Source organism: Pristiophorus japonicus, chromosome 3 (assembly GCF_044704955.1).
Source record: "Pristiophorus japonicus isolate sPriJap1 chromosome 3, sPriJap1.hap1, whole genome shotgun sequence".
Taxonomy (NCBI): Eukaryota; Metazoa; Chordata; class Chondrichthyes; family Pristiophoridae; genus Pristiophorus; species Pristiophorus japonicus.
Genome location: NC_091979.1, coordinates 111,914,977 through 111,938,371, shown reverse-complemented (window position 1 = coordinate 111,938,371; position 23,395 = coordinate 111,914,977). Strand labels below are relative to the sequence as shown.

Genomic DNA, 23,395 nt, shown 5'->3' with positions numbered 1-23,395 from the left:
CCTGCAGGGCCAACAACATGCCAACCTAACGAGGGCACAGCCAACACACCAGAACAGACATTTGTACTGAGGCGGTCCACCAGGGAAAGAAAGGCTCCCAACTGCCTCACCTTGTAAATAGTTTTCACTTCGACTTGGGGGGGGAGTGATGTTGTGTATCTGTAAAGCATGCACTCCCATGTTCCGCCATCAGGGAGCTCATCCCCTGAAGTCCCAAGGGATCCCAGCATCCCTTGGGAGCACTGTATATAAGCCGGCCCCTAAGGCCTGTTCCTCACTCTGGAGTGTCTTCTTAAAGACTGAGGTCACTGTTACTTTAACCTCCCTGTATGCAGCCTCGTCTGTGTTAGGAACACAATACTTATCATCGAGCGTTACTTTCCCCATGTGCTTAACGCTGAGAAAAGATATTTCCGCCCATCCACTTTTTTGGGGCATAATCAGCAGAATGGGGGAATTCAACGCCCAGAATATCGCCCAGCGTTACCTTCCGGACGGATTTAACACCGAGATTCAATATTAATGCCTGCCCACTTTTTTTTGTCGTAAATGCATATTTGCCGAAACTAGCAGCCATGAGATCGCCCTTTCACCACCCCGCACACATATCACCCACAATATCACTCGTCCAAAAAAACGCCCACAAAAAGTGGAATGAACCGGAACTAATCACAACGTTATGGACGCCATGTTCTAGATCACATGTCGCGTCCTTTAAAAGGCTGCTGTGCTTCAACCTCGGCGGAGTTCAGATATACTCTGCAGGTCGTTGGAGTTGATGTGAACATCTGCAAAAACATTTAGACCACACTGTGACCAATTGGAATTGAAGAGGTGTCTTCGTCGGGACATTCCTTGTTTGTGAGCAATCGGTGAAAATCAGAGAGCTACTGCAATGGGGCCTGTCCTTTCTCACCGTCTCTTGGTGACCAAATACATGCAGCAGACTCGACATCGCCAAGGAACGCTCCACTGCATTATGTGTCCAACGTAAGACGTGACAGACAGATGCAGAGGACCAGACGTTACACCCCCCGCAAGTACAAGGAGAAGCAGTCTTACCTCAACTTGCCTGACACCACCAGCCTTCGGTGACTGCGCTTCCACAAAGAGGTTATCACTGAGGTATGCCAGCTGATAAGGGCAGATCTGCAGCCTGCCAGCACCATCAGTCCTGCACTGTCCGTCGAGGTCAAAGTCATCGTGGCACTGTCGTTTTACGCCTCGGGTTCTTTTCAGGCCACAGCTGGAGTCATTTGCAGACTTTCTCAGCATGCCATACATCGCTGCATTAGACAGGTCACTGAAGCCCTGTACACACGCAGGAGGGATTGATCAGCTTCCCTATGACCAGGGAGGCACAGAGTAAGAGGGCTCGAGGATTCTCCAGAATTGCAAACTTCCCCAAGGTGCAGGGAGCAATAGACTGCACGGACATCGTGATCCAGGCACCTTTTCAGGATGCTGAGGTTTTCAGGAACTGTAAGGGATTCCACTCCCTGAATGTCCAACTGGTTGTCAACCACCAGTTAATTATACTGGCAGTGAATGCTCAATTTCCGGGCAGCATCCATGATGCTCACATCCTTAGAGAGAGAACTATGTCTGACTTGTTTAACAATGAGCCACAAGGTTAATGCTGGATGCTTGGTGACAAAGGATATGGCCTCGCCACCTGGCTGATGACCCCCCACTGTGTGACACCCACACCGAGGCCGAGAGGGGATACAATGAGAGCCACAGAGCAGCTCACAATATCGTGGAGAAAACCATTGGCATGCTGAAGCAGCACTTTCGATGCCTGGACCACTCAGGAGGTGAGCTCCAATACCACCCTGAGCAGGTAGCTCAATTCGTGGTGGTGTGCTCCATGCTGCACAACTTGGCTATCAGGAGGGAACAAGAATTGCCTGATGAGTCTGACAATCCATCGCACCAGAGAGAGGAAGAGGAGGACGAGGAGGCGGATGCTGACATTGGCCCAGACAGTCAGGCTGATGCTGAAGCCATGCCCCCGCCCCCCCCCCTGTAGACCATGTGAAAAGGCCCATGGTGGCATGATAGCTGTAAAAGCCTTACATCAGGAGCTCATCAATGATCGCTTTGCCTGAAAGAACGTTCGTGTTATTTACAAGGCTGACACGCTGCTGGGTGTGCAGGTCATATTTCAATGGTGGGCATTACCTTGGTGACAGTTAAAGTTTAGGTTGATTGAACTGAAGTGCGATTATACCCTTTGATAAGGAATTACCAGCGTGTAATGGTGCAGCTATCTGAGCCAATGTGCTCCAAGGTTTTGTTAAATAAGAAAAAACATTTAAACCGAACATTCGTTTGAAATCATCTGTATTTCTGTACAAATCAACCCTTTCCCCACCCGCCCTCCCCCCTCCGCTTCTCCTCCCCACCTCTACCCCTTCCCCTTCCCCTCCTGACTCAAGCCGCCTAGCCAAGGAGGTCCTCAGGTGATGCTTCATTGGGGTGGGGGTGGGGAGGCTGACGGCTGAAGCGCTGCTTGGACAGATATGGGAGAGGACGGTCAAGAGGTGGGAACGTGTTCCAAGCCAGAAGCAAGATGTTGCTGCTGGCTCTTGTGTGGTTGGCAATGGGGGTGCGTCACCTTGGGGTGCAGTGCGATGCTCCGGGACCACTGGAAGCCCTCAGCCACCAGTGTTCCTGGCTACCAGCTCCAGGGCCTCCTCCATCCCTTCCATGTTATATCTTATTTGTTGGACAAAAACTCAGTGCCAACTATGTTCTTGGTTCCTAGTAGGCTTTCTGCTACTGGTGAATCTCCCTCATGCCTCCGACAACAGCTAGACAAGCACACACCACAGCCACACACGCTTTCAGTGCCTCTGAGCTCCCTCTCTCTCTGTCTCCTCGTCTGCGCATGTCATGATGACTCTTGACCTCCTGAATCGTGGGTATCGAGCGTTGCCATGCCATTGCTAAGGACGGCCACACTTTACGGCAGTAGGTTAAAAAGATTTAACACTCCCGCCCATTTGATATAGCTCGCGGTAACGGCCATTTTCAAAAATGGAAACTAGCTGTTTTGAGAATGGACGCAAAGCCAGCGATGAGAAAACCTTTTTTTAACGCCCACGCCGGAAATAATTCCCATTTTTGGGCGATAAGCACAAAAGTGGAGGTTCTAGCCCATAGTCTTAGAATAAGGGGCCGCCCATTTAAAAGTGAGATGAGGAGAAATTTCTTCTCTCAGAGCGTTGTAAATCTATGGAATTCTCTGCCCCAGAAAGCTTTGGAGGCTGGGTCATTGAATATATTTAAGGCGGAGATAGACAGATTTTTGAGCGATAAGGGAGTAAAGGGTTATGGGGAGCAAGCACGGAAGTGAAGCTGAGTCCATGATCAGATCAGCCATCTTTTTTTTATTGAGACACCAAGATGAAGGGCTAAAGCCCAGAGTGCAGGATCCCACTGAGTTTAAAAGAAGTAAAAAAAAAGTAAATAGTGATTAGCTGGAACCAAGCTTAGATTTTCAAAGCCTGAAAATTCCTGAAGGAAGGAAAGATTGAGGGAAGTAAGGAGTTCCACGATTTGAGGTCTTGGGAAGAAATTAGTTAGAATAGGAGACTATGATGTGTCCCGTTGTGAGATGTACAAACCATACCTGATATTATATAGGATTACATAGGATATATGGCACAGAAACAGGCGATTCAGCCCAACCAGTCCATGCCGGCGTTTATGCTCCACTCGAGCCTCCTCCCGTCTTTCCTCATCTACATCTATCAGCATAACCCTCTATTCCCTTCTCCCTCATATGCTTGTCTAGCCCCCACTTAAATGCATCTATACTATTCACTTCAACAACTCCCGATGGTAGCAAATTCCAAATTCTCACCACTCTTTGGGAAAAGAAGTTTCTTCTGAATTCCCTATTGGATTTCTTGGTGACTATCTTATATTGATGGCCTTTAGTTATGCTCTTCCCCATAAGTGGAAACATTTTCTCTGAAGCCACTCTATCAAAACTTTTCCTAATTTTAAAGACCTCTGTTAACCCTCAATCTTTTTTCAAGAGAAAAAAGACCCAGCCTGTTCATCTTTTTCTGATATGTAAACCCTCACATTTCTGGTATCATCCTTATAAATCTCTGCATCCTCTCTAGTGCCTCTCTACCCTTTTTATAATATGGTGACCAGAACTATACGCAGTACTCTAAGTGTGGTCTAACCAAGGTTTAATACAGGTTTAGCATAACTGTCCTACTTTTCAATTCTATACCTCGAGAAATAAACCCCGGTGCTTGTTTTTTTTTTACGGTCTTGCTAACCTGTGTCGCAACTTTTAGTGATTTGTGTATTTGTACTCCGAGATCCCTTTGTTCCTCTACCGCACCTAGACTTGCACCCTCCAAGTAATGTGACCTCCCTATTCTTCTTACCAAAATGCATTACCTCACATTTATCTGTGTTGAACATCATTTGCCAATTATATGTCCATTCTGCAAGTTTATTAATGTCCTCCTGTAATTTGTTGCAGTCCTCCTCAGTATTGACTATCCACCATCCCCCCCAGCCCAGCGTCATCCGCAAATTTAGAAATTATGTTTTTGATTCCAAAGTCTAAATCGTTATGTAAATTGTGAACAGCAGCAGTCCCAGCACTGACCACTACCTACCTTCTGCCACTTTGAATAGCTACCCTTTACTCCTACTCTCTGCTTTCTGTCTCAAAGCCAGCTAGCTATCCATTCTGCTACTTGTCCCCTGGCTCCGCATTCTTTGGACCTTGTTCATCAGTCTATTATGGGGGACCTTATCGAAGGCCTTTTGAAAACCTAGATAAATGATATCTACTGCATTACCATTGTCTACTCTCTCTGTTACCTCTTCAAAAAATTCAATAAGGTTGGTCAAGTAAGACTTTTCCTTTTGAAATCTATGCTTCTATGCTGACTATTGTCGAAATCTCGACCCCCGATAAACGACTCAGACACCTTCAGCTCTGGCAGAAGTTTCTTTAATTTACTTGCTAGCAAGGGAAAGGACACACTCAGTCAATGGCTAAGTGAACACCTCCGCAATGGTACAATTTCACGAGATATTTATACAGTAAAACCCAAGTTATGGCCTCTCCCTGTGTATTGGCTCTGTCTCGCAGTCAGTGAATACAGATAAAGAGTTAATTACTACATCCTTGTCCTGACATGGTTTCCAGATATTTCCTTTTGTCAGGGTTATTAGTTGGCCAGCCGGCCATTACTCAATGAGAGTGTGGTAATGAGCTATTACCTGCCTTGCATTGTGTCAGGATGGTCCAGTTTCCTGGTCAGTTATCTTTTTGCATCAAATGGATGAGGTCTCCACAAGAGATAATGGCTGGTGGTTTGAGTACTTTGAAAAGGGTGGGGTGGAGTGGAACTGGTGTCGTATAGACAACAGGAGAGCACCATGGGTGGTACTTGTCTTCAACAGCACTTGTCTCCTAGCTGTCTGGTGGCTATCAGCCATTTCAAGCCAGGTTTAGCTGTTTATGCAAGCCGACTGCTTTATGCAGAAATTTCTGGAAGAACCAGGACTCCATTTTGTTATATATTGCAAAGGGCACAAAAATAACGTGTGGTATCAGCTTAGATAGAAATACATTTCCACATCCCCCCATTTTATCCTTCACAAGGACAACTTAATCCATTCTGATCTTGTACAGTCTCTCCATTTCCATTTCCACACAAGAGCCTTCAGTAGTTGTTGCTACCATAACTCTAGTCGTGGTCTCGGTAGGTAACATGGTTTTTCCCACCCTGGCACAGCAACACTTAACCAAGACAAATAAAAGATATAGGGCGAAGACTATCAGCAGGAATATGATCAAACCCTGTACCACAGATTTCCCCAGGGATCCCAACCATCCCGATGCCCAACCCCACAAGGTGATACCGTCCTGGCCAACTGTCTGTTTATACTCTATTACCTTTTTCCTGATGTTTTCAGCTAGTCTGCCGATATCTTCTGATTTATCCGGGATATACGTACAGCATTCTCCACCTAGTAATGCGCATGTCCCTCCTTCCTTGGCTAGGAGATAATCTAAGGCCATACGATTTTGGAGAGCTACTGTTCGAATAGCTACCATTTCATCATTCACCCCTTCAAAGGCTTGGGAAGTTGCATTGCTACTGATTTGACTAAGTTAGCCAGTTCCCATAACTGCCATTCGGTTGATGCTATTCCATAGGGTGGCACTATTACCTTGAATATTCCATTTAGCCATGTCAAATCCCGTTTAAATCTATGACTTCCATAGGCATCCCTTAGAGTCTTTATTGATCTGATAAAGGGTACCATATATCCTAAGTAACAGGACCCTGTCCAGTTGGCTGGTAACCATGGGTAGGCTTTATGGCCACAAATAAAGTAGGTGCAATTATAGGACGTCAGCTCCTGGTCCTTTCGTGCCATCCCTACTCGAGTGGTCTCACCTTCCCACCCTTCACCTGGGGCTTTGTTATGGACCATTGTCCAGCCAACGGTTGCTATCTTTCTCCCATCAGTGGGATTAGTTGTGGCTTGCCATTTAGTCATTTGGGAACACTTGCTGCGTCCCATTTCTGGTCCTTTAGTCTCATTACTCACTAGGCATATTATACCTTCAGGATTTCCTATTCTGGGAGTAATGCTTAGGAAGGGAGGCTGATGGTTATTATTATAATTAGGCTGGTACCATCCCTGGAAGGCTGTAAGTTTATACCCTGCTGACCTCCATTCTGTTTGCTCCTTCGCTTCTGACACCTTGGTTAGGTTTGTCCTATTTTGCACTATCAACCATTCTACCATTTCTGATTCGTTAAAGGGGACAGATCTCAGGGGAATACCCCCTTCAGAGTGGACAGGTACATGGGAACATATCCAACAACTCGACAAGTTTCTTTCTTGAGCATACTTATGACTCAGTGCCATAAATACGTTTACTTGCAGTTCCCTTCGGTGGCATGTCTGTACCCCTGGTATAATCAATAATGCAAAGTAAAACCCTGTCAAGCCCAGCACCATCAGTCCCCATAGTCCATACAGTTCCTTATTCCGTCTTCCTTTTTCTGTTCCTCTGGTTCCTTCTTCCCTTCCTCCTGGTCGGGTGTTCTTTTGTAATGGGACGCATGGATCCATGTTGGTCTTTCCTTTACCTTGATTGCAGTATTCGTCGCCAGCAAGACCTGGTATGGTCCTTCAAATCTTGGCTGTCGACTGCTTTTTCTTTTAAAGATTTTGATGTAAACGACTTCCCCGGGCTCCAGGTTATGACACTTCCCTTCCGCTGGCTTGACTTGAGCTTCCTTTACCTGTGAATGAAAGCTGGAAATACATTTGGTTAGTGCAATACAATAATTCAACATATTTTCCTCCATTTTGTGGATGTCCATTTGTTTTGCAGTAAATGGTGCTGTAAAAGGTAGTCGTTGGGGACGTCCCATAACTATCTCATGCGGTGACAGGCCTGTTGTTCTGTTGGTTGCAGATCGCATTACCATCAAGGCTAAGGGCAGCAGTTCTGTCCATTTCAGTCCAGTGTCATTACATAATTTTGCCAGCTTATTTTTAAGCATTCCATTATCTCTTTCAACAAGTCCAGCTGATTGTGGATGATAACTGCAATGAAAACGTTGATTAATCTGTAAAGCTTTACACATTTCTCTTATAACAGTTCCCGTGAAATGTGACCCGTTATCACTAGAAAGTTTAGCAGGGATTCCGAAGCGCGGTACGATTTCCTTTAACAAACATTTAGCAACAGTAGTGGCATCGGCCTTTTTACATGGAAAGACTTCAATCCATCTAGAGAACACATCTACAATAATACATACTTGAATCCTATACACATAGATAATTCAATAAAATCCATTTGTAAATGTACAAAAGGCCCCATTGGATTTGGGTGGGAGGCAGATTCTACTTTTTCCGTCTTACCCGGATTCATTGTCTGACAGGTAACACAATTTTCACAGATTTGTTTTGCAATTGCCGAAATACCTGGTGCGTACCAAGTTGCCAAAATATAATCTGCCATCCCCCCTTTGCCTGCATGTGTGAATGTATGAACACATCGGGCAATCCATGGGAGTAAAGATCTGGGCGCTACCACGCGGCCGTCATGGTGAACTCATATTCCCTCTGGATTTTTATAACATTGATCCTTCGTCCAGGTCACCACCTCCTCCGTACTGGCCTGTGTCTGAAAGGTCAGCACGTCATTAATAGTAGGTGGCAGGTCTGAGCAATTATTTTTCCTTAGTGGGAACAATGACACCTGCATCCCCCCTTTTGACAGAGCTGCTGACTTAGCTGCATTATCGACTCTGGCGTTCCCAAGTGCCACCTCATTCGACTGGCCTGTATGTGCTTGGCATTTGATAATGGCAAGTTTCAAAGGGCATTGAATGGCTCGCAGGAGATTTTCCACTTGTTCTGCATTTTTGATAGTGGTTCCTGAAGAAGTCAGGTACCCGCGAACCTTCCAAATTTGTCCATAGTCATGTGATACCCCAAAAGCATACCAGGAGTCAGTGTAGATATTAACTGTTTGTCCTTCAGCCAGAATACAGGCTCGAGTTAACGCAAACAATTCGGCTTGTTGGGCTGAAAAGGAGTCTGGAAGGGAGGCTGTTTCGACAACATTAAACTGGGTTACAATTGCATAAGCCGCTCTAGGTTGGCCCCTATCATTTCGTAGGGCTGATCCGTCAACATAGTACACTAGATCAGGGTTACACATTGGTACATCTGTTAGATTGATACGTGGTTTAGTCACTAATTCGGTTACCATTTCACATGAATGGGGTTCGCCGTCTTCTTCCGTGGGGAGTAGAGTGGCTGGATTTAAGGTAGTGCATCTTTTGATGATAAGGTTCGGATTTGATAACAGTTCAACTTCATATTTAGTGGTTCTTGCGGAGGTTAGGTGTTGGGTGGCACATTTAGTAAGTAAAATCTCGACAGAGTGTGGGATGTATAGAATGGTCTGATGATTTAGAGTTATTGTCTGAGCCTGTTGCATAGCATAATAAGCTGCTGCCAACGAAGGAAGACATCCTGATAGTCCACGTGCCACTGGGTCTAGTTGGGTACTGAAATATGCTATCGGTCGCTGCCTGTCCCCATGTAACTGAGTCAAAACAGATTGTGCAAAACCCGACTTGTGATGAACAAATAAGTTGAATGGCTTAGTGTAATCTGGTAATCCCAAGGCTGGTGCTGAAGTGAGGGACTGTTTAAGATTCTGGAAAGCATTCCGGGAACCTCATTCCAAATCAACTTTTCTGGTAGTGCGGGCATGGACATGTCTAACAGTGGTCTAACGATCTCGGAATAACTCATAACCCATTGCCGGCAGTATCCTATCATGCCGAGGAGGCGTTTCATTTCTCTCTTGGTTACTGGTAGTGGGGCAGAGCAGATTGCTTTTACTCAGTCTTGTGTCAATTGTCTCGTATCTCTGACCAATTCGTGTCCTAGATACCGAACCTTTTCTGAGACAAATTGTAACTTTGCCTTTGACACCTTGTGTCCTTTCGAGGCCAGCGCCTTTAACAACACAAGGGAGTCCGTTTCGCAGGCCAATTTGGAGGGTGAGGCGAGCAATAAATCATCAACATACTGCACAAGTGTAGAACCTGCTGGTAAAATTATATCTTCCAGATCCCTCTTTAGGCATTGTGAGAATATAGTAGGCCTTTCAGTAAATCCCTGCGGGAGTCTTGTTCACGTATATTGGCGTCCTTTATACGTGAAGGCAAACAGGAATTGAGACTCTGGGTGAATGGGTATTGAGAAAAATGCTGAACACAGATCAATCACTGTGTAATACATTGAGGATGCCAGAATACTGGCAAGTATAATTGCTGGGTTGGGTACCACCGGATAAGTTGGGAATACAGAATGATTCACAGCTCGTAGGTCTTGGACAAATCTCCATTTGTCACTATTGGGCTTCTGCACCGGAAAGATCGGTGTGTTACACGGACTTCTAGTTGGGACGATTATTCCCTGGGCCAGCAGAGACTTAATGACTGGCTCGATACCTTGTTCTGCGGCTGGAGACAAGGGGTATTGGGGCTTCTTGGGGAGTGGGGCGGTTGAATTGATCGTTATCTTATATGGTTGTGCGGTGAGCATCTTTCCTACTTCATTAGCGTGTGTAGACCATAGTTGCTCTGGAACCTTAGCAAGAAGTTCTGCTGTGCTTTGTTGTAATGGGAAGCTAGTGACTGAAAGCATCCTTCTAAGACAGCATCGAAATATATTTTCCCATTCAACTTGACAGAAGGCCTCCCCACCCTTTCATGTTGTCCTAAAGTTCCATTAAGTGTGTGCGATTCCTCTTGTACTGGGGATCCTTGCATTCTTTTAACCATTCGTCCTAAATCCTGGGGTTTATGTGTGCCTGCAACCGCAAGGGTGCAGTGTGGAACGCTCCCTTTAACCCTAAACAAGCTCTGACTGTGGGAGGATAATTCAACCCCTGCCGCTATCCCTTCAGGTCCGATAAAAATTTGTTCAATCATCAATTGATGTTTCTGTGCAGGAATGGTTGATAAAAGGTTTGTGCTGCAGCGTCTGATCCCGTGTTGTCACAATATGCTGTGCAGTGTAATGTTTCGTGCCAATTTCCCAAGGTTTGAGATTTGAGGTAGGCTGTGATTAACCTTGTCACACACCAATATGAACCAACCAAATAGGATAGGGTTTTGCTTAGTGTGGGGTCCAAATTTTTCCAGGTGTACAATATGGGTGTTGTGGGTTGAAGTAGTGGATATGCGCTACATTTATCTATGGGGACTCGAACCTCCATACTGGTTGGAGAACACAGGATCGTGGCACTCATTTTACATAACAGGTCACGTCCACACAGGTTCACTGGAACCTCATTAGACAGTAGGAATGAATGACTATCTTCGTAATCTTCTAATTGTACATTGATAGGGTTGGAGAAAAACATTTGCTGCGCGTGTCCAGATAGTCCAATCACTGAGGTTTGGTTAGTGGAAGTGGGAATTCACCTTGTATCCTCCCTTGAAAGGACCGAATAGGTGGCACCAGTATCCACTAGGAATGGCATATCCTTTCCTTCTATTCGTATTTTTACTTCAGGTTCTCCTATGGCATTTAACGAAATGACGGGTAGCTGTTTGTTCGCGGCACTTGGGTCTGGGATTGGGCATCATTGATCATTATACGGGCAATTTGGTTGTTGGCCGAATTGCTCTTGATTCTGTGGTCCAAATGGATTTTGAACAGAGAAATTAGTCTGAGGTCTAGCATGTACCTGGACCTGGGTCGCATACAGGTTAGGTCCTGGAGGGGAAGGAGGTGGTCTATTCCCTGCCTGTTGAGTCCAATCATAATTTGGTTGTTGCTGTTTTGACGGGCAATTTTTGGCCCAGTGTCCAGTCTGACCACAATTGTAACAGGTATCATATTGTTCCCGCCCTGCACCTCCTCTCCCTCTTCCCCTGAAATTTCCTCCTCTGCCTCGCTCTCTTCTTCTACCCTGGGGGGGCCATAGGACGGTGTCACTGGGGTGGTTGTTGTTGGAGCTGCTTGTTCCACAAACACGGTCACCTTGCTTTTAGATTCTCTATTTCGCTCTTGTATGTCCTTTAACATAGATACAACCTTGGATAGCGATTCCTGTCGCCATCCGAGACAAACTAGTTTAAAGGGATCTCTGAGTTCGGGTCGTAGCCCATTTACCACGGCGCTGATCATGGGAGATTCTACCTCTGTTTTCATGCCTGAACATTGGTTCATGATCTCTCGCACTCTTTCTACATAATCCTCAACATCCTCCTCCTTTCTTTGTGTAGTTTCCATAATTTTGGACCAATTCATTTTCCTTGGGAACACCAAATGTAAGGCTTTCCAACATCTTTCCCAGAACCCCTCTCCTGGCTTCGTGCTGGGATCTGCATTGGGAGCCTCTCGATGGGTTTTAAAATTTGTGAATTTTATCTCAACTTCGGCAAATTTAGTGTCCTTTAACCATGCTTTCAGTAAGATTTGACCATTTAATATACTGGGTTCGTGGCACAAGATGATCACTTTTAACTGGTCTATGGCCTTTTCAATACTGGTTTTAGGGTCTGCCAATCCTTCCACAATTATTCTTAACTCACTTGGTGACCATGGTCGATAAATAGGGACCGGAGCCTCCTGAGGGAGTGGATTGGGGAAAAGTCTTACTGGGAATGCGGATGATGATGGCTCCAGGGCACTGGGCCCTTGTCCATGGGTAAGACTTCGCGTGCCACCTGCAGGGCCGTCATGGTATTGATTTCCTTGTGACGGATCTACTTCTCCTGCAGCCGGCACCTGCATTATTGGGAGCGGGTGTTACCCCGTTTCCCTGTGCTCCGGCCTGAGGATCGTCTCCTCCTTGTTGGCCTGGAGCACCCGCCGGGGGTGGAACATACGGCGGTGGTCGATGGCTGTAGGGAGTCCAATCCTAGTCCCAGTCCTCATCCTCATCTTTTTCCCAACCCTTAGGGGCACTTGGTGAGTGTGCCTTTGTCTCTTTAGCAACCATAACAGATGGATGCTTGCTATGTCGAGAGCGATTTACCTGTTCTATTCGTTCATCCACCTGCTTTCTCCCTCTAGTACACTGCTTGCAAACCCTTAGGATCTTCTCGTGTCGTTCCTCAGCTTCACTTTTCCAATCTCCAAACGCCGACCAATTCACTTTCTTTTTACCTCTTCTACCTGGGTCTCTGTCTATAAGGCATTCTTCTCGACATGTTATTCTCTCTAAATTAAATGAACCATCGGGTGGAAATGGCCTGTTTTCACCCTTAGTCCACTTTACCCATTCTCTTAGGTGGTCAATTGAAGACTGACCACAATTCTGGAGCATGAAATGGGCTGGGGTCCCTTTTGGTGGCTATCAGCCATTTCAAGCCAGGTTTAGCTGTTTATGCAAGCCGACTGCTTTATGCAGAAATTTCTGGAAGGACCAGGACTCCATTTTGTTATATATTGCAAAGGGCACAAAAATACCGTGTGGTATCAGCTTAGATAGAAATACATTTCCACACTATTCATTATTATATTTTTGGTTTCTCGGTGTTCTTCTATTTTCTCCTTTAGTAGGGATTCCATTATTTTTCCTCCCACTGATGTTAAGCTGACTGGTCTATAATTTGCTGGACATGTTCTATCCCCCTTCTTCAATACAGGTTAAACCTCTCTTATCCAGGACACCCCTAGTCCAGGACCATTCCCAGCCACTAGGTGGCGCATGCGCAGAATGTGACCGTCAAAATTCTACTCACCAATATAATCTTTCTCCTCAATCGGCTGCTTCCTCCTCATCACGCTGCTGGAACTCTTGCAGCCATAGTCCCGGGCCGGCCGCTCCTCCCTACAGCGCTCCCACCGACTCTTCAGGGCCCGCCGACTCTTTGAGGCCTCCTGCACACTGATTGGCTGACTGACTGACAGTCGTTCCAGCCAATCAGCGCACACACATACTTACCCCAGCAACAGCACTTAAAGACACAGTCCACCCAAACATGTGACCACTCCTCATCCGGCAAAATCCCTCATTTGGGACAGGCCAGATCCTGAGGGTGCTGGATAAGTGAGGTTCAACCTGTATAGGTATTACATTAGCTATCCGCCAGCCCTCTGGCATTACACCTTTTATGTGTAGTAATGCCTCTGCTATCTCTTCCCTAGATTCTCTTAAAGTGCATGGATGCAATCCATCCGGACCAGAGGTTTTAACTTCTGAGTTTGATGAGTTTATTTAATATATCCCCTTTTTTATTTTAAATGTACTTATCTCATTACTGTACATATTTGAAATTTAGAAGGAGCAGGCAAGAAGAGTTCAGAGGGACCGTAATCACAACAGTATTAAGAAAATAAAGAGACAATGAGAGAGAGGTTGGAGAGTAATACTGAGAAAAGAATTGCCTATCATTGCCATGTCAGAATTGCAAGAGAGCTACCAAGACAGCTTCTAGGACAATACCTCTAGTAGTCCATAACTTGAGGTAAAGAGAGCTGAGAGCAGTTGCAGGGAAAGATGTGCTTGGCACAAAAAGTGCAAACTGAGTTTAGAGCATTGCATGGTAAGACAAGATGTTGGTGTTCCATTTGATGTCAGGGGACATTGTAAAGCCTAGACTTTCAATAGATGAAGAAGGACTAAGTGTGGATTCATCAAAATGAAGCAGTGGCAGTTGTTGGTTAGACTAGGGTGTGACATGAAGAGACTGAGGGGAGGGAGATTTGACTTCATTCAAAATGGGCACAAAGTCAACATGTTGGTGCCAGCACGAGGCCCAAACCAATTCAGGTTCAGGCCTCTTTACCATGGCACGGGTGAGCTGCAGGCTTCTCGCTGTAGCTTGCCGGCTCTGGGCCAGTGGAAAACCAGCCGTTTCGAAACCAGCAAATGACGACTAAAAAAAATAACAGAGAGAGAAGATAGATTGAGAGTAATCTAGCATGAAATATAAAAATCGACAGTAAGAGCTTCTGCAGGTATATAAAAAGGAAAAGAGTAGCTAAAGGAAACATTGATCCCTTAGAGGATGAGACTGGGGAATTAATAATGGGAAACAGGGAACTGGCAGAGACCTTGAACAAATATTTTGTATCAGTCTTCACGATAAAAGGCACTAAAAGCATCCCAATAATTGATAATCAAGGGGCTGTTGAGAGGGATGAACTTAAAACAATCACTATCACTAGAGAAAAAGTACTAGGCAAACTGATGGGATTAAAGGTGGACAAGTCCCCTGGACCTGACGCCCTGCATCCTAGGGTCTTAAAAGAAGAGGCAGTGGAGATAGTGGATGCATTGGTTGTAATCTACCAAAATTCCCTGGATTCTGCAGAGGTCCTAGCAGTTTGAGAAACCACAAATGTAACACCCTTATTTAAGAAAGGAGGGAGACAGAAAGCAGGAAACTATAGACCAGTTAGCCTAACATCTGTCATTGGGAAAATGCTGGAGTCCATTATTAAGGAAGTAGTAGCAGGACATTTAGAAAATCATATTACAGTCAAGCAGAGTCAGCATGGTTTTATGAATGGGAAATCATATTTGACAAATTTGCTGGAGTTCTTTGAGGATGTAATGAGCAGGGTGGATAAAGGGGAACCAGTAGATGTTGGGGCCGAAATTCAGGGCAGCTAGAAAGCTGGCGCGCCTACTTTTTTTTTTCCAAATTTTTCCGCCAGGTGCGTTGAGGCAGCCTTTCCATCGATTTTTGGGATTTTGCAGTTTATTTACCGTCAAACTGGAAGTCGGTCATAGTGGGGCGGAAGTGTGGCGGTAGGTCAGGCTGTGGGGCGGGATCGAGTCTCCACCGCAGTCACTCAGAGACGGAGCGGTGGCGATGTCACAGCGCGTGTGCGTCACCATGCTGTTAAAGGGGAGAGAATCGGGCATTTTTTTGGTTCGGCCACTGGGCCATCAGGGAAGGTTTCAGCCGGGACAGCGGCCTGGCGTCCAAGAGGGGTGCCAGGCTGCCTGTTGGGGCCCGGCTGAACCCGGGGGCAATATTTTGCCGGCCGATCGGGAAGTCAGCCGGCAAGAATAATAATATGGCGGCCGCTGCAGTGGGCCCTTCCTTTGAAGGGCCGCACGCTGCCAGGCCGCGCACACACAGGACAAGGTGCACCGACAGGGAAAGCTGTTGGGGGCACCACGCGACTGAGCAACGATTTTTTTCCCTAAATGTGGGTCAGAGTCTTCTGGAGGCGCGGGAGAGCCGCGGTGCGTGTTTTGATGACACAGTTGCGCCGGTCATCAGCACCGGGGCGGAATTGGGGACAGGCTAAAAAATCCTTGACTTGAATTTGGGTCGGGGCGGTCATTGGACGGCAATGCGGCAGTCACTCGATGCCGCCGCAAAACGGCGAAAGCAGGCCTTATACAGACCCTGAATTTCGGCCCTATCGTGTATTTGGATTTTCAGAAGGCATTCGATAAGGTGTCACATAAAAGGTTAATGCACCAGATAAAAGCTCACGAGGTTGGAGATAATATATTATCATGGATAGAGAATTGGCTAACTAACCGAGAACAGAGAGTCGAGATAAATGGGTAATTTTCCGGTTGGCAAACAGTAACAGTGATCCATGCTGGGGCCTCAACTATTTACAATCTATATTAATGACTTGGATGAAGGGATCAAGTGTAATGTAGCCAAATTTGCTGATGATACAAAGATAGGTGGGAAAGCAAATTGTGAGGAGGATGCAAAGAATCTGCAAAGGGATATAGACAGTGAGTGGACAAAGATTTGGCAGATGTAGTGTAATGTGGGAAAATGTGAGGTTATCCACTTTGGGAGGTAAAATAAAAAAGCAAAGTATTATTTAAATGGGGAGAGATTACAAATTGCTGCAGTACAGAGGGGTCTGGAGGTTCTTAAACATAGAAAACATAGACATAGAAAATAGGTGCAGGAGTAAGCCATTCAGCCCTTCGAGCCTGCACCACCATTCGATAAGACCAAGGCTGATCATTCCTGCTTTCCTGCTTTCTCTCCATACCCCTTGATCCCTTTAGCCATAAGGGCCATATCTAACTCCCTCTTGAATATATCCAATGAACTGGCATCAACAACACTCTGCGGTAGGGAATTCCACAGGTTAACAACTCTCTGAGTGAAGAATTTTCTCCTCATCTCAGTCCTAAATGGCCTACCCCTTATCCTAAGACTGTGTCCCCTGGTTTCGCCTTCCCTATCATCGGGTACATTCTTCCTGCATCTAACCTGTCCAGTCCCGTCAGAATCTTGTAAGTTTCTATGAGATCCCCTCTCATCCTTCTAAACTCCAGTGTATAAAGGCCCAGTTGATCCAGTCGCTCCTCATATGATCAGTCCCGCCATCCCGGGAATCAGTCTGGTGAACCTTCGCTGCACTCCCTCAATAGCAAGAACATCCTTCCTCAGATTAGGAGACCAAAACTGAACACAATATTCCAGGTGAGGCCTCACCAAGGCCCTGTACAACTGGAGTAAGAGCTCCCTGCTCCTATACTCAAATCCCCTTGCTATGAAAGCCAACATACCATTTGCCTTCTTCACCGCCTGCTGTACCTGCATGCCAACTTTCAATGACTGATGAACCATGACACCCAGGTCTCGTTGAACCTCCCCTTTTCCTAATCTGCCGCCATTCAGATAATATTCTGCCTTCGTGTTTTTGCCCCCAAAGTGGATAACCTCACATTTATCCATATTATACTGCATCTACCATGCATTTGCCCACTCACATAACCTGTCCAAGTCACCCTGCAGCCTTTTAGCGCCCTCCTCGCAGCTCACACCGCCACCCAGTTTTGTGTCATCTGCAAACTTGGAGATATTACACTCAATTCCTTCATCTAAATCATTAATGTATATTGTAAAGAGCTGGGGTCCCAGCACTGAGCCCTGCGGCACTCCACTAGTCACTGCCTGCCATTCTGAAAAGGACCCATTTATCCCGATTCTCTGCTTCTTGTCTGCCAACCAGTTCTCTATCCACGTCAGTACATTACCCCCAATACCATGTGCTTTGATTTTGCACATCAATCTCTTGTGTGGAACCTTGTCAAAAGCCTTTTGAAAGTCCAAATACACCACATCCACTGGTTCTCCCTTGTCCACTCTACTAGTTACATCCTCAAAAATTCCAGAAGATTTGTCAAGCATAATTTCCCTTTCATAAATTCATGCTGACTTGGACCGATCCTGTCACTGCTTTCCAAATGCGCTGCTATTTCATCTTTAATAATTGATTCCAACATTTTCCCCACGACTGATGTCAGGCTAACCGCTCTATAATTACCCGTTTTCTCTCTCCCTCCTTTTTTAAAAAGTGGTGTTACATTAGCTACCCTCCAGTCCATAGGAACTGATCCAGAGTCGACAGACTGTTGGAAAATGATCACCAATGCATCCACTATTTCTATAGCCACTTCCTTAAGTACTCTGGGATGCAGACTCTCAGGCCCCGGGGATTTATCGGCCTTCAATCCCATCAATTTCCCTAACACAATTTCCCGCTTGTACATGAAACACAAAAAGTTATCATGCAGGTACAGCAAGTAATTAGGAAGGCAAATGGATGCAAGGGGGATGAGTATAAAAGTAGGGAAGTCCTGCTACAACTGTACAGGAAGTTGGTGAGACCACACCTGGAGTACTGCGTACAGTTTTGGTCTCCTTATTTAAGGAGGGATATACTTGCATTGGAGAAGGTTCACTAGGTTGATTCCTGAGATGAAGGGGTTGTCTTCTGAAGAAAGATTGAGTAGATTGGGCCCATACTCATTGACGTTTAGAAGAATGAGAGGTGACCTTATTGAAACGTATAAGATTCTAAGGGAGCTTGACAGGGTAGATGCAGAGAGGATGTTGCCCCTCATGGGCGAATGTAGAACTAGGGGGCATAGTTTCAGAATAAGAGGTCGCCCATTTAAAACTAAGATGAGGAGGAATTTCTTCTCTCGGGGGTTGTGAATCTTTGGAATTCTCTACTCCAGAGAGCTGTGGCGGCTGGGTCATTGAATATATTAAGGTGGAGATAGACAAATATTTGAACGATAAAGGATTGAAGGGTTGTGGGGAGCGGGCAGGGAAGTGTTGATGCCAAGATCAGATCAACCATGATCTTATTGAATGGCGGAGCAGGCTCGAGGGGCCAAATGGCCTACTGCTGCTCCTATTTCTTATGTTCTTATCAAAACATGTGGCCCGGAGACCTAATTGGCCTGCAGGAAGGTGGACTTACTTTAACATGGAACCACCACAGCAACACTATGGGCCGTTGCTGGGCCACGCTCGCGGCCCGACTGTCCATCTCCCCCGCCCCCGACACCCCCGACACCCCCCACCCCCACCGGATCTACCTGTAGGCCGGCTTGGCGTTCAATTTTGAGAAATCGCCAATGCGAGCTGCAGTGGGATACCTGGTCTCCGTCGGAAGACCAATTTCCTAGCACTGGTGTATAAATGCAGTAACACTTTCTCAGTTATTTACACTATGAATAATGTATAACCCAGTATCTCAGCACCTTTTTTAAAGCAATAACTAAATATTTGGGGTTCTTTGTCGAAAGGATTCAAATGGTAAACACCATTAAAACTGTTTTAATCCCTTGGATATCAATCATGGTGTCACTTCACTACAAGTGCAGAAATGTATTTTCCGCCTTTTTCCTTAAGAAATTGCGATGATTTATATTTATTTTTATTGGCAATGAGAGAGGTTCCTGGCTCTTTTTATGCAGTATCATTTCTTTGATCTCCTACATGTAGAACATCTTAAGTAATGTCTTCATTTCAAATGAATGCTGAAATAGCTACTATATAAGTGACAATAACATTCTCATAATGGATTTGGAATTCAGTGGTAAGTTCAGGATTAGCATTTGGCTTCAGGCGTGGAATTCATAAATCAATGTTACTAACTAACAATTTTACCAGACATTTTTAAGGATGGCCAAATACAATCAGTGAAGTATTTGCACTTCAATAAAACATCTTAGGGCAAAACTTTGTGAACTGAATTATTACAGTTCCTGCCACAAGTGAGACTGATGAACTTTGTTTAAATGTTAGGAAAATTTGTGGACTTGGCAGCATGGTGGAATTGAATCCAACTCAGATACGTGTCGCAGTCCATTTCCCTCACACTCCTCGCTCTCACTTTTGGAAGTAAGGTCTTCCGCGGCGCAGCTACCAAGCACAGCAAAGTGGGAACAGAAAACCAGGAACTTCATCCCTGTGCAGTCAGGCATTCTACGGGCGTGTTCACGTTTCTCCACAAAACTAACACTCCCCGCCCCCCCCCGCAGCGATCTCCTCCTCCTCCCGCCCCCGGCGCCATCTCCTCTCTTTCCTCCCCCCCCCGGGCGCCATCTCCTCTCCTCGCCCCCTCCCCCCCCCACCCATACCCCTTGGGGCCATGTCCTCCGCGCCCCCCCCCCCCCCCCGCCGGCACCATCTCTTCTCCCCACCCCCCCCCCCCCCCCACGCCATCTCCTCTGCCCCCTCCCCCGTGGCATCTCCCCATCCCCCGGCGCCATCTCATCTCCCGCCCCCCCGCACCATCTCCTACCCCACATGATTTTAAGACATTTTAAACCCTTGATAGTGCTCTCTCTTCCTCATGCAATGACAGCGCATTAGGCTCATAATAGAAGATGAGAATAGCTCATTCTGTGAGCTCCTGCAAGGCAGATGGACAGCTTTAAGGAAAGTATTGCTCTGCCCCAAATAAATCCCCTTTCCAAGACTGCACCTCTTCCAGAAGATCCTGCCAGGATGAATCCAAAACGGGGACTTGTCCTACCTCTTGGCCTAGACCTGCTTCCATCTTAAGCCATCCATGAATTACTTTGAACAAATTTCAGCCTCCTAATACTGCAGTACACATTTTAGTGACAGCAGCAGTTCTTTATAAATTGCTGTTGCACTGGATATCCTACACTAGAGAACCAATTTTAACTCCTTGGTCTGGGCTGGCCCAGGTGCCTGGCTGACTCAAACGGGGCCTCATTAATGAAAATTGCGGTCCTAAGATGTTTATAGGATCCCAATGCAATTTAGAGGGCTGACTGGACGCTGCATGCGCCTTACATGTAACGCTCAGTAAAACTTGGTGGTAAAGAAAAGGACCCAAAAGGGCATTATGGGGGGAGAGGGTGAACAGCCAGAGGTGGTGGTCCATATCGGGACCAATGACATAGGTAAAAAGAGGGATGAGGTATGCAGGCAGAATTTAGGGAGCTAGGAGAGAGATTAAAAAGCAGAACCTCAAAGATAGTAAACTCTGGATTACTCCCAGTGCCACGAGCTAGTGAGTACAGAAATAGGAGGATAAAGCAGATGAATATGTGGCTGGAGAGATGGTGCAGGTGGGAAGGCTTTAGTTTCCTGAGGCATTGGGACTGCTTCTGGGGGAGATGGGACTTATACAAGGCGGACGGATTGCACCTCAACAGAGCCGGGACCAATATCCTCGCGGGGGGAGTTGCTAGTGTTATTGGGGAGAGTTTAAACTAGCATGGCAGGGGGATGGGAAGCTGAACATAGATTCAGTAGGGAGGCGAGTAAAGCTGGAATTAGAAAGCAAAAATAAAGAAAGTGAGTTTGAAGGAGAGGGGAAACAAGCAGGAAAAAAGGGTAAAAAAAACAAATTTGAAGGCACTTTGTCTAAATGCATGTAGCATTCGTAACAAAATAGATGAGTTGACGGCACAAATAGATACAAATGGGTATGATCTGATAGCCATTACAGAAATGTGGTTGCAAGGTGACCAGGACTGAGAAGTAAATATTCAGGGGTATTTGACAATTCGGAAGGACAGACAGAAAGGAAAAGGAGGTGGGGTAGCTCTATTGATAAAGGATGGAATCACCTTGGAATGAGTGATCATAGCATGGTTGAATTTCAAAGTCCGATGGAGGGTGAGAAAGTTGGATCTCAAACCAGCGTACTAATCTTAAATAAAGGAGACTATGAAGGTATGAGGGTTGAGTTGGCTAAAGTGGACTGGGAAAATAGATTAAAGTGTAGGATGGTTGATGAACAGTGGCATGCATTTAAGGAGATATTTCCTAACATCTGTGGTTGGGAAAATGTTGGAGTCCATTATCAAAGAAGCAGTAGCAGGACATTTGGAAAAGCATAATTTGGTCAGGCACTGTCAGCAAGGATTTATGAAGGGGAAGTCATGTTTGCTGGAATTCTTTGTAACGAACAGGGTGGATAAAGGGAAACCAGTGGATGTGATATATTTGGACTTCCAGAAGGCATTTAACAAGGTGCCACATAAAAGGTTACTGCACAAGATAAAAGTTCACGGGGTTGGGGGTAATATATTATCATGGATAGAGGATTGGCTAACTAACAGAAAACAGAGAGTTGGGATAAATGGTTCAATCTCGGGTTGGCAATCAGTAACTAGTGGGGTGCCGCAGGGATCAGTGCTGGGACCCCAACTATTTACAATCTATATTAACGACTTGGAAGAAGGGACCGAGTGTAACGTAGCCAAGTTTGCTGACGATACAAAGATGAGAGGAAAAGCATTGTGTGAGAACACAAAAAATCTTTAAAAGGACATAGACAGGCTAAATGAGTGGGCAAAAATTTGGCAGATGGAGTATAATGTCGGAAAGTGTGAGGTCATGCACATTGGCAGAAAAAAAATCAAAGAGCAAGCTATTATTTAAATGGAGAAAAATTGCAAAGTGCTGCTGTACAACGGGACCTGGGGGTACTTGTGCACGAAACACAAAAGGATAGTATGCAGGTACAGCAAGTGATCAGGGAAGGCCAATGGAATCTTGGCCTTTATTGCAAAGGGGATGGAATATAAAAGCAAGGAAGTCTTGCTACAGTTATACAGGGTATTGGTGAGGCCACACCTGGAATACTGCTTGCAGTTTTGGTTGCCGTATTTAAGAAAGGATATACTTGCTTTGAAGGCAGTTCAGAGAAGGTTCACTAGGTTGATTCTGGAGATGAGGGGGTTGACTTATGAGGAAAGGTTGAGGAGGTTGGGCCTCTACTCATTGGAATTCAGAAGAATGAGAGGTGATCTATTGAAACGTATAAGATTATGAAAGGGCTTGACAAGGTGGATGCAGAGAGGATGTTTCCACTGATAGGGGAGACTAGAACTAGGGGGCATAATCTTAGAATAAGGGGCCGCCCATTTAAAACCGAGATGAGGAGAAATTTCTTCTCTCAGAGGGTTGTAAATCTGTGGAATTCGCTGCCTCAGAGAGCTGTGGAAGTTGAGACATTGAATAAATTTAAGACAGAGATAGACAGCTTCTTAACCGATAAGGAGTTATGGGGAGCGGGCAGGGAAGTGGACTTGAGACCATGATCGGATCAGCCATGATCGTATTGAATGGCGGAGCAGGCTCGAGGGGCTGTATGGCCTACTCCTGCTCCTATTTCTTATGTTCTTAAGTGTAAAATCATTTTTGTGGGACCAGGAGGAGCAGGAGTGTTTCTCTGGAGTCCACAAGAATACTGCTGCCCTGGGCTCCCACCCCCTCCTCTCACTTCCCCCCAGCCCCCAACCCCCCCCTGCCGCCACCGTGATCACCTTCCCTCAGACTTATATTTCAGCTGGCAAGTACAGTGTTCGAGCTGCATGATATTGCGAGCTGGAGTGGGATACCGAATCGGAGAGTGCAGCCCACTGGTGGCGCATTATTATGGCCTGTACGTGGAAATGGTTCAGTTCTCTCAATGGAGGTCCACTGCTTGGCTGCCCGTCAGTTAATCTACCCCCTAGTGTGCTTCTGTTGTCCACCTGCTCCCTGCACGGGTCCCAATCTGCCTGGGAATCATGAATAATGAAGTAAATGATCATACCTTGGAATATTACAGGAAGTCC

General features: G+C 45.9%; 1 protein-coding gene across 1 annotated transcript in view; it reads left to right on the top strand.

Moving 5' to 3' along the window:
- The window catches only part of col28a2a (collagen, type XXVIII, alpha 2a), a 205,003-nt gene that overhangs the window by 43,429 nt on the left and 138,179 nt on the right, over positions 1-23,395 (top strand). The gene's annotated exons all lie outside the window — the stretch shown is intronic.